This window comes from Montipora capricornis, chromosome 6 (genome assembly GCF_036669925.1).
Source record: "Montipora capricornis isolate CH-2021 chromosome 6, ASM3666992v2, whole genome shotgun sequence".
Taxonomy (NCBI): Eukaryota; Metazoa; Cnidaria; class Anthozoa; order Scleractinia; family Acroporidae; genus Montipora; species Montipora capricornis.
In genome coordinates this window covers 14,638,554-14,649,405 of record NC_090888.1, presented here as the reverse complement: position 1 = coordinate 14,649,405, position 10,852 = coordinate 14,638,554, and the positions used below count along the sequence as shown (strand labels likewise).

The 10,852-nt window shown below is 39.7% G+C and overlaps 1 protein-coding gene and 1 long non-coding RNA gene across 2 annotated transcripts in view; both read right to left on the bottom strand.

Annotated features, from left to right (window-relative positions):
- LOC138051578 (nucleotide-binding oligomerization domain-containing protein 2-like) overlaps positions 1-6,540 on the bottom strand; it is a 64,068-nt gene extending 57,528 nt beyond the window's left edge. Inside the window, exon 1 of the mRNA XM_068897808.1 lies at positions 6,492-6,540. The gene's annotated coding sequence lies outside the window, so the exon portion shown is untranslated. The remainder of the gene's footprint in view (positions 1-6,491) is intronic.
- Positions 6,541-7,114: 574 nt separating this feature from the next.
- On the bottom strand, positions 7,115-9,132 carry LOC138051614 (uncharacterized). Its single transcript, XR_011132856.1, has 4 exons — positions 8,950-9,132; positions 8,785-8,844; positions 8,530-8,663; positions 7,115-7,250 (listed from the first exon to the last, which is right to left on the bottom strand). It is a non-coding gene; the product is annotated as an uncharacterized lncRNA (long non-coding RNA).
- Positions 9,133-10,852: the final 1,720 nt, after the last annotated feature.

Below are 10,852 nucleotides of genomic sequence, written 5' to 3'. Positions count from 1 at the left end.
AAGACCCTTGTCACAGTCTTCCACCTTTTTAGTTATGGACACCAACAGAACGTGTTCCACATATTTTTAAATGGAGCTACTTTAATCTTAATGTCCATTGTTTGCGTCCACAAAGATTGCTATGGCACTATAAGTTGAGGCACTGATGGTGCGTTTACTTTGCAGTGACCTTGCAGTGAAAATTCAGTCAATCTATCGTTCAACCAATTAATTATTTTTATTAACCTTATCATCTTTATTGTAACTGCTGTACGTACGACTCACTACAACATAGGAAATTAAATGACTAAAGTCAGTCTGTGCTCAGCATGGAAGTCGCTGGTGGAATATTTCATTTAAAGCAAGATTGAGATTCGCTAATGGTATTTAAAGAGCGGAAGAGGTTGTATGACAAGACATTGATGAACTCACCTAAATTCTCAGCAACGTAGATGAACTACAATTGGTGGGGCTGCTGTCTTCTGCTCACTCCATTTCTTTTAAGCCAAAACAACCCTGAAAAACCCACAAAATTGGTGATAAACTAACTCAAGCCAAGAAAATTATTAACTTCAAAATGTCCAGCTTGCGAGTCAGAGCAGATTAGTACTTCGGAATTTTCTATGTTCAATTTGTGCTGTCTCCAGCCCAGCCACATCCATGCCATTACATTCCGTTTGACCGTTAACTCCGCTTTCCCCGTACAAAGGCGTATTTTGTTACAATATTTCTCAATTTGGGAAAACAGTTGATTGAAACGATGGTGAAGAAGCCTGTCTCGAACAAAAACATATTTACACGCAGATTCATTTAATACTACTCTGAAGCTATATTATATTAAAACAACGAAATAAGCGGACCGTTTGAGTGGGAATTTGTTAGTTAAACATGCTTACCTTGCACAAAATGCAGTAAATGTTTTCTTCTTTCGGGCGATCTTAATTTGCAAACAGAAAGATCTTGGAGGCCTTTACAACGAAAATGAAAATAAAAGTGAAGGAAGGTTTCGTGCAATAGGTGTGTATCGAAGCAGATGCCGGCAACGAAGGTGCCTTTTCAGCTGGAGTCGGATCGGAAAATAGAGCTAAGCTTTTTGTGGCGGAAAATTTCCGTCTCAATGGTCTTCACTTGTCTCCTAGTATTTGTCCTGTACAGGAAAGCGAGATAAAACATTGTTGTTCCTATCTGTGATGAAGAGAGATGGTCACGCGATCACGTGAACATAATAAGCACATGACCAAAGATCATTATCTCTAAATGGCGGGATACCAGAGGGTCTCAGTCGGGGGATAATTAACAATTAGACCCGTAGCCCGCAAGGTCTCCGGGTCCATGATAGCCCATGAGTGGAAGCCGAATGGGCTAGTGAATCGTGGCCCTTGAGGGCGAAGGATCTAATTGTTTTAGTATCACCCAACATTTTCCCAATAGTTTTGCATTGAAACCGCGCGCGGGGCCGTACGGGCCATATGATAATTAAACTTATCACATGGCCTTTTTTTTTTGCATTTTCACGCCTAACGGTTAACTTTTTTGGCGGTTCACGGCTAACGGTTAACCCTATTGAGACGCGGCCCATACTAATATGTGAAAGATTGTAAAAGAAATGACTAAGTTAAGTAGGCCTCTCGATTTCACCCTTACGACTTTCATTTCAATATGAATTCTCGTGTTTTTTGTTAGCCACATTGTCATAGTTAATAGGGAGTTTAGGCTTTGTTTAAATGGAACTGGGGTAACCCGGTAGGTGGAGTCGGAAAATAGCTCGCGTTCACATGCACTGTTACAATCGCGGGGTCCTGGGTGACCTTTTTCGAGGCTGCTTCGTGGTCGCCAAGTATGTAAACAGGCAAAACAGCAGGTGGAGGACGCATTTTGGCGGTTTATGCTTTTTTTTTCTCTCATTAGCTACTCTTGCTCAACTTTTTAGTGTTGTGGTTTCTTATTATCACTTTTAATGCTGCAAGGCCTTGGCCAAAGGCAATATATTGCAACACAAGCCCACCCCGGCTGGGCAGGTTACCCGGTCTGGTAGACCGTGCAACCGGCCGCCTCGGCGGGTTACCTCACCTATCGTGTAAACGCGAGGCTGAAAAAATAAAAGTTTATGTGGACAGGCGGGTTACCCCACCTCCATGTAAAGACAACGGCATTGTTAAGGAATTCGTCACTCCAAAATATAACTCAGCGATATTGCAAGTATTTTAGATTATTCTGTCTTGCTCAGTACAGTACGGTCGAATAACTATCCTGTAGCTGTAGCTGTCGCCATTCTCTCGTGCCTGATGCTCGTTCCTCCCCGAGAGAGACCTGGAATCATAATGAAGACAGAACCGCGCTCGGGCTCCTGTCCCGAAACGGCGGTTGGTAATAGAGTCTAAATCCTATTAAACTTGAAAATATCAAAACAAGAGCTATTTTAGTTTGAAGTCTTGTAATTTGTCCTGTGGAATTTTTCCACAGTCACCCCAAAGCTGTATTAAAATAGTCAAAGTGAGGTTGAATTACAGCTTGGTATATTGTACAGGAGTTTGCTTGGGGAACCTGGTGTGAGTGGTGCGTACGTCTCTCATTCGCTTCGTCTTAACTGCTTCTTTGTAACTGTTGTACTTTAACATTATTACCTCTCCTTAAAAATATACCTTGCAGCAGAAGTAAATTCGAAACATTTGGCTTTAGAGTGGTATCGTATCGGCCGTTTTGCTGCTTGTCTGTCTAGACTGGATTCGATACAATTGGAGCTAAATAGAGGGTCAGGATGGGGGTGCTGGAATCTCAGCTATTAGCTAAATTTCCGCCCATTTCTCAGCTGTCAGCTAAATGTTTGGCCATTTCTCAGCTAACTGTCAAAAAAAAAACATCAACAATTCTCAGCTATCAGTTTAAAAACAAATCATTTCTTAGCTAACAGTTAAATTTTTTGCCGAATCTCAGCTATCAGTTAACCCCATCCATACCCTCTAAATACCATGAGCAAGCCCTAAGCATAGCACAATTGTTTTAATTCAGTGACTACAATCTTTCATTCCACAAAATTAATCAGCAGGCCAAGATGAAACTCTCCGCAAAGTTTTAAAAAATTCTGTGTGGTGGATTCAAAGCTACCTCAGTTATTTAAGGTGGCTCTGAATCGGCTACACAGAATTTTTTTTAACTTTCCCAAACGTTTTATTCTGGCATGCTGATTACATTTCAGAAATAAGAAATGGGGATCACCGAGTTCATTTTTGAGATATGAGAAGCCAAAGCCAAAATATGGGGTGTTTTTGCAGGGCTTTCCTGTTGCCACGGTAACGTTTAACGTCAAAAAAATGATCGAATCTTTTTCAGCAATAATTGGTGTTTGATATGGTACCATAATATTGCTGTTAAGTGATAAAGTGTTGCAGTGTCAATCCTTCTAATAAGAACGTTTATCATATGACCCGTACGGCCCCGCGCGCGCTTTCATTGCAAAATACCGTAATACTCTGTTTGTCCCTCAAAATTGAATAAGCATTGTTTCCAGTTTTTCTCTTGGGACTTACAATGAAACTTGACCGGCCTATTATATGTGCTGTTACTGTATCACAGAGAACCATCAAGAAGGTGGTTGCCAGTAAAAGGCAACATTTATAAGTAATCAGTGTTTCTGTTGCTGTTGTTTCTGCATACATATACAATTTACATGTAGGCTAAATTGTAGCTAACACTCATTGACCTCACAATTTTTCCCAAAAAATTGGCAAAATTGCGGTCTTTTTTATTAAAAACGTTCTTTGATTAGTTCCGCACAAAAACCGATTGCTTTCCAGCAAAATTTGTCCAGAAAATTCCTGCAAAATTGGCAATTTTTGCCATGAATTTATATCTGAAAATTCCGCAAAATTAAAGCCCTGAAATAAATTGGTGATTTGCAATCTTTCAAGATAACCAAATTAATGGTGTGATGTACGAACTATTTTTGGTGAACAGAGTTGTTAATGGAATTTCTAAATTTCTCAACAATGATCAACACAATATTTTAAAGTTTGCATCAATTGAAGACACGAATAGGCTTCCTGCAAACTTCACACCAGAAATAATACACTAAAAGTTTCTTGACAGCAATAATATTGTTAGCACCTTTCCTACAACTAAAAAAGTAAACTGCGAATCAATTTTTTTCAGCATGCATGTTTTTCGTCATTTCTTTTTATCGATCGCAAAGGAGGTAATTTTCTTTTCTGCTGGCATTTTCATTGAACAATTTCTCCAAAACTAACTAGTTAACCACTATTTTTTTTTTTTTTTTTTTATTGCAGGCGACTCTGGGTTTGTTTCTGTGCGTTGTCATGGAAAATAATCCTTTTTCGGATTTTGCGTTTTTTTGACACTGAAGAATCCACTGATCTGAGATCAAAAATCCGGTTTTGGATTTTCCCAAAAAAACGCACCCTTACTCTTCCGGACTGAATTTGCTGGTGGCACGAAATTGTGATTTAAAACATTAACAAAGAGATTTGGTGATGGTTTTTAAAGAAAAGAGTGAAAGAGGTTGAGGAAAATTATTATTGATGAATTCACCTAAATTCTCAGCTGTAGAAATTAACCTTCTCAATCCTTTTCTTCTAATTGCCAAAACAACCCTAAAAAACAAACACTTGTTGATAAGCAAGTCTAACTCAAGACAGGAAAATCATTAAGTTTAGGAGTACTTCCGGAATTCGACGGACAACTGGTTGAAACAATGGTGAAGCTTAAGGCAGCCTGTCTGGAACAACAACATATTTTCACGCAGATTAATTACAAACTACAATCTTGGACAAAACTCTTGGGAAAAATTCTAGCTTAAGCATTATTTGGCACGCACTCACAAAATATCTTGGTCCTTTCCCCCTTCCTCCCATACCAATGTTGGTAATGTGATGCAAAATACTGTGCAAGCTCCTTTGGTCGCTTTTTAAAACAACATTGGAACGGGGGGAGGGGGGAAAGTAGGAAGAACTTACTCTTTATTGCACAGACAAATTAGAGCGTCACATTTTCCCAACGAGTTTTGTCCAAGATTGTAAATATACCAAAATGAGAAAAAATTACAGCAGTCTCATAGACCCTTTGCATAAATGGCGCCCAAATTTGAATAACAATACTTGATACATCCTTAGCCTCGTGTTTGTGTTTCAAGACAAAGGATTTTTCTCATGAATGTGAGGCTAAGGATGTGGTGTCGAGTTTTTGCACGCGAGCAGCTTCAAACAGCTTCAATTCGTACGGAGTTCCATGAAGAGCGGGATTTATAACATGCGGTGCAGCAACCAAAGCGATGGGAGCTGTGTTAAGGTTTCAGTGTGAAACTTTTAATATCGTTCGCCGAATTAGAAACTCGAACACGACCCCAGGCAGGTCTTTGGGGACGACTCTGGGATTTGTTTTGCTCTGCCCAACTATGGGTACACTTGCGTAGGTTTGCGCTCACTGTATGGAGGCTCAGTGAAACGTTGACCAGGCGTGTCAAAATTCGTTGTTAGCGAGCCTCGAAGGAGTTTGAAATTTTGGATATTTTTCGCTGTTTCTCAGCAATGCATCCTCGCTGGACCTTGAAACTTGGTCAAGGAGAAGAAAATTTATCCGTGTGGCCATCGCCAGAGTTTGAGCCTGACTGATGCCGGAAAAGTGTGATTTTTTCGGCGAGATCTGAGGTAAGTTAGAAATTACTTTCCAGCCTTTCCTTTATTTAGGTACGAGTGACAACTCGGGAATTTGAGAAGTTGCGTAAATCGCATTCAATAAGGCAAAAAAACACACAAAAAGCAAGAAATTCACCACGACAATAAAGTACGGCTTTTTTATTGAGAACGTTTGCGGGTAAATATCTTTTTCAGTCTGTTATTGAGATTCTCATACAAATCCTTATAATTGTTTACCTTCCGACTCTGGGCGGCCTGTGCATGTACATGCTGCAAAGTCGACTAAGTGAAGTATGTAATATACGTTGGGGGAAAATGAGAAGAAAAGGGAAAAGACAAGAGGCAACTTACTTTTCCCTCTCCTCTCTTTTTCTCCTTTTGCTAATATGAAAGACAGGCACATCTGGTATCAATTTCTTCGGTCTACAAAATGCTATTCATTAAGAAAATTAAGCCGACCTTGAACACACAATTGGACTCAATACAGTGTACTTGCCAAGCCGTTTGAGTGACCTCCGTTTTTCATTCACGCGTAGCTTAGAACTGTTACCATCTTCGTTGAATCTTAGTACTCTCTTACTCATTTTATTTCTGATGACGTTCGTTGTGCAAAGTCGAAACGTCGTCGTTTTTTTTGTAGTTTTCTAGTTTCTTCTGGATTTTAAGAACTTTTTAGCGTTAAACCTTCGCATCAAATAGTATTCTAAGTCGTTCTTATACGTATTTCTGACATGATATGGGAGGACCACTGGTTGAAACAATGGTGAAGGTTACCTGTCTCGAACAACAACATATATTCACGCAGATTGAACATTACTAAAATAGACGCATAAGAGTTGTTGAAATTTAGTTTAATATCCTTACCTTGCACAAGATGTAATGAATGTTTTATTCTATCGAGAATGATCACTAACCTGCATACAGAATGTTCTTGAAGGCCTTAAAAGCGAAAATAGTGAAAATGAAAGTTTGACTCAAGCATCATCAGTATCATGAGTCACTCGATACTAAAATTACTGTAAAATGTTAGAGAAAATTACACTTCTATTAACGAGGCCATGGTAAAACGTGTCAGCTCGATTAGAGAGTATAAAATGATCTCTATTAAACACATAAGAACAGTCTGTATCTTTCCACGAAGGTGCCGATGCAAAATCAACAGTACTGAATTAAAGACGACCAGTAGAAATTCTCTTGAATAGATCTTATCCCCTCAAAGATAAACGACGTGTATAATAACGGGGAAATCTGTAATTTCATCTAAGGAACGTAAACTTGCTGCAATACTACCACAGATCAAAACGATGCACGAGTTTGTGGACCAACTAAAACTGAATAGCGTAGCACGTTCGGCTGATACTTAGCTCTACGGTCGAATTATTTGCAAATGGAGATCGGTTTAGTTAATACACTAAATAAAATATAGGACACAAACCTTCTCCAGACATACCCGGATTCTCACAAAGAATCACCGCCCCTTTCCTCGCTTTCGCGTGCTCTGTAAATGGTTGTGCAATCAACAGGAAGCGTATATAAAAGCTCCAAACCAGGGCGGAAAGCGCCCTGCTCCAAACCGCACCCAGTCGGTGTGACGTCAACGAATGACCTTTTCCCCTTGGTGTCCTGATTGAGAATCCCAAAAGACCTTGCTAAGTAATAGGGTAAATCCTTTTGCGACAGAGAAATTTCTCATTGAATTGTCCTGTACTGTACAGCGACATTGGCCAAGAATGAAAAAACCTCATAGATCGCCTTTATCTACTTCATCATCCACACCAAGCACCAATCACCAGAGATGATCACGAGATCACGTGAACATAACACGCACCTGACGAAAGATCGAAAGATACAAAGGCTCATTGATTAATTAAAGGCTTAGATCAAATTCTTGGAGCTTCTTTATGGCATAACAAATGCATGCGTTATTTGTTTTTCTGCGGTTTCGTCTTATGCGCGAGTTCTTGATCACGGAGGGATGTTTATTTTTCATGGTAGAGATTGGATCATCAAATTACAGTGTAACCTTGTTTTGAAGCGTATAAGCATTCATGATAAATGATGCAAGATCTCTTTTCTTTTTTTTTTTTTTTTAATTGTTTTATTGTGTTTTGGAATGCTGTACTCAAACCTGCACAGACATTCATTTTTGTAAGATTTTAAAATACCGTAAGTTGCCAAATACACGTACGTTCATTTGCTGTCGAAAGGTTGGTTGAGACAGTAATGAAGGCAGCCGGTCGCGAACAAAAACAACGATGATCTACGTATGATCTTCGAAGTTGCCGAACTGAATTTTCCAGTTTAATATGCTTACCTTGCACAAAATGCAATGGATGTTTTACTCTATCGAGAACGATCACTAATCTGCATAAAAGAAGCTCTTAGAGGACTTAAAGACGAAAATGAAAATGAAAGTGAAAAAGATATTTTTGAAGTTTCACTCAAGCACCATCCGGTATGATGGGTCACGCGATTAAAAAAAAAAATACTGTGATTATGTTAGAGAAAATTACAGTTAAAGTAAACGAGGCCATAGTAAAACATGTCAGCTCGATAAGAGAGGATAAAATGAACTCCAAAGAGATAAAAACATAGTCTAGATCTTTCCACGGAGCACTACTCAACAACATTGAATTAAAGACGATCAGGAGAATTATCTTGAGTGGATTATCCCCTCAAAGGCGAACCACATGCATGATAACAGGAAAATAAACTAACCAGTGCAAACTTGTGCAATACTACGACAGATCGAAACTATGCACGAGTCTTTACGAACCAGCTAAAACTGAATAGCGTCGCGCGTTTGACGGATACTCGGCTCTTTGAGCGAATCATTTGCAAAGCGATTTCGGTGTCAGTGTTCAGTTTAGTTTATGCATTAAATAAAATATACCACACAAACCTTCATCAAGATACCGATTCTCACGAAACATTCCTGCTTTTCCGAGCTCTGTCAGTTCTGTCATCAACAGGAAGGATATAATGGCTCCAAACCGCACCCAGACAATTGGTGGATAATTATCAGCGAAGGAGATCCTGATTGAGAATTGCAAAGATATGGGAGTCGTAAGGACCAAAAATACAATGTACAAGAGTTTTAAACGATTCAAACAAAACAGAATTGGTTTGCTTCTTGTCTACAAGATGGCACACTCACTTAGCAAATGATGCAGCCAAAATACAAACAGTTTAGTCTTCTTTGTCAGAATAGAACAGGCTAAAGAAAAACAGTTTAGACCAATCATAAATGAACTGATGGTGACCTATGTTAACAGGGAACATGAAACTGTTTAACAAACAAGTAAAATCGCGTTTAGCCCACCTTTCACCTGCAAAAGATTCAGACAAATGCAAAATGAGATAGCTCTAAATGAGGAACAGAACAGCTCAAAAATAAATCGCTGATCATTGCATCAAAAGATTCGGAGGTTTATCAGACAGTTTAGTTAAAACACTGGATAGTCACAGTAGCTTGAAATGGCCTTTTAGGTTGGCAAAAATTGGCGTAGCGTGACTTCTGTGACTTCAACCTAAACAGCGATCTGCTGGGGACATGACGTTGTCAATGTGAAATTTGGCGCGAAAATAGAAGCCTCTAGACTACTCAAGCTAGAGCCTTCAGTGAAAGTCTCAACATCGTCTGAAAGCTTTTCGGTTCGTTGTTTTGTTCCGGTAAGTTCCTTCACTTGAGCTGTGTTAAATCAAGTGGTATGCTAATTTTACCCTCGGGCCGGAACTATATCTCACAGAAGGATTATTATCTTCTTTATGTTGACGTCTGCATCAGAGCACATTTGATCATTTGATGTATCAAAAAGATCCGGTTCAAGCCATCTTGTCATGTTTTCGGTTCCTTGACAACTCTTACATTTTACAGAGTGCCTTTTCGTTTCAAACATGACATCGTCACTGAGGCGATGATTCAGAGTTGACCATGAATCAAGGCAATAGGCCATCGTAAACAACGTAACCTTCATCAACGCGTGTTGTAGCCTCATAGGCAACACATAGTGCGTGACCGGCTGAGGGATACAGTTTTTCGTTTGCTTTCACGTCACGCAATGAACATTCAGACCTGTTTTCTGGTGTTTGTAGGCATTGCACTCAATGTGCATCAAACGTTGTATAATGGAATTTTGCCAATATTTATTAGATTCCCTCAATAAAATAACAGAACAACAGCTTGCTTTTTCAAAGGTGGGAAGTTTTCCTGTTTCTGGGTTCTACTTCTACTTCATTAATTGATAAAGCAAACGCGATGATTTATGCGGTGGATAGCGTTATCCATCAAAGTTCTTTGAACAACCGAGGCCAGATGGATAAACTCTCTCCTGTTTACCCGGCTATGGTGTTCAAAGTACTCTGAGGCCACTATATCACTCTTTTGCGCAATTTGTTGCATTCCCAGAATAAAAAAATGCATTGGAGGTTTCGTTTCCTGCAGTAACTGTTTGTAATTTGTGGTTATTCCAAGAAAGCACAAATTTTGAAAGGGCTTCTTTGATTACGGGTAGGTGAATGGAGTAAAAACAAAAAAGCTGCTCTTCTATGTCCGGGTTTAGACGCCCACAGTCTTCAAGAGATCGGAAAAGGTCGTAGAGGGAATAGAAATAACTGGTACACATGTCGCCAAAACCTCTCTATGAGTGAATTGTGCGCACTTCTTCGTGTAATGAAGCTTCCTCTCCCGGAACCCCTAGAAATGTGGTTCAACATATAATGCGCTTCATCTCTGTTTTCCAACCTCACATTACCTCTCAGTCTTGATGGAAGATGCAGGACTGTCTCTAAAGTGTTATTTGTACTGCATCTTAGGTGAACGACGCATCGGCTGTAACCGTCAATGCAACCGCGAACTACAACCGTGATTTGTAGGTCACGGTTGCAATGACAGCCTCGGTTGCTGAAAGAGTGGATAACGCTATCCAATTGAGTTTTCTAGTGGATAGTGAATTATCCAGTGGATAGCGCTATCCACAAAACATACAACTCGGGCCTGTTCGACCCCTTGACTTACATTTCTTGGGAGACCCTTTGTACTTTATGATTTAGTACAACCATCCACTGATCCCTCCACCCTCTGCGTTTTATGATCAAGAGGATAGGGGAGTAAAAACTGCAGACAATGATCGATTAATGAGAAACAACTATAGAGCTTGGTTGGTTAGTCTGTGTGTTTTCCATTGACGGCTTAAACAGGGCGGATGTTGACTTTATTTAGCGGG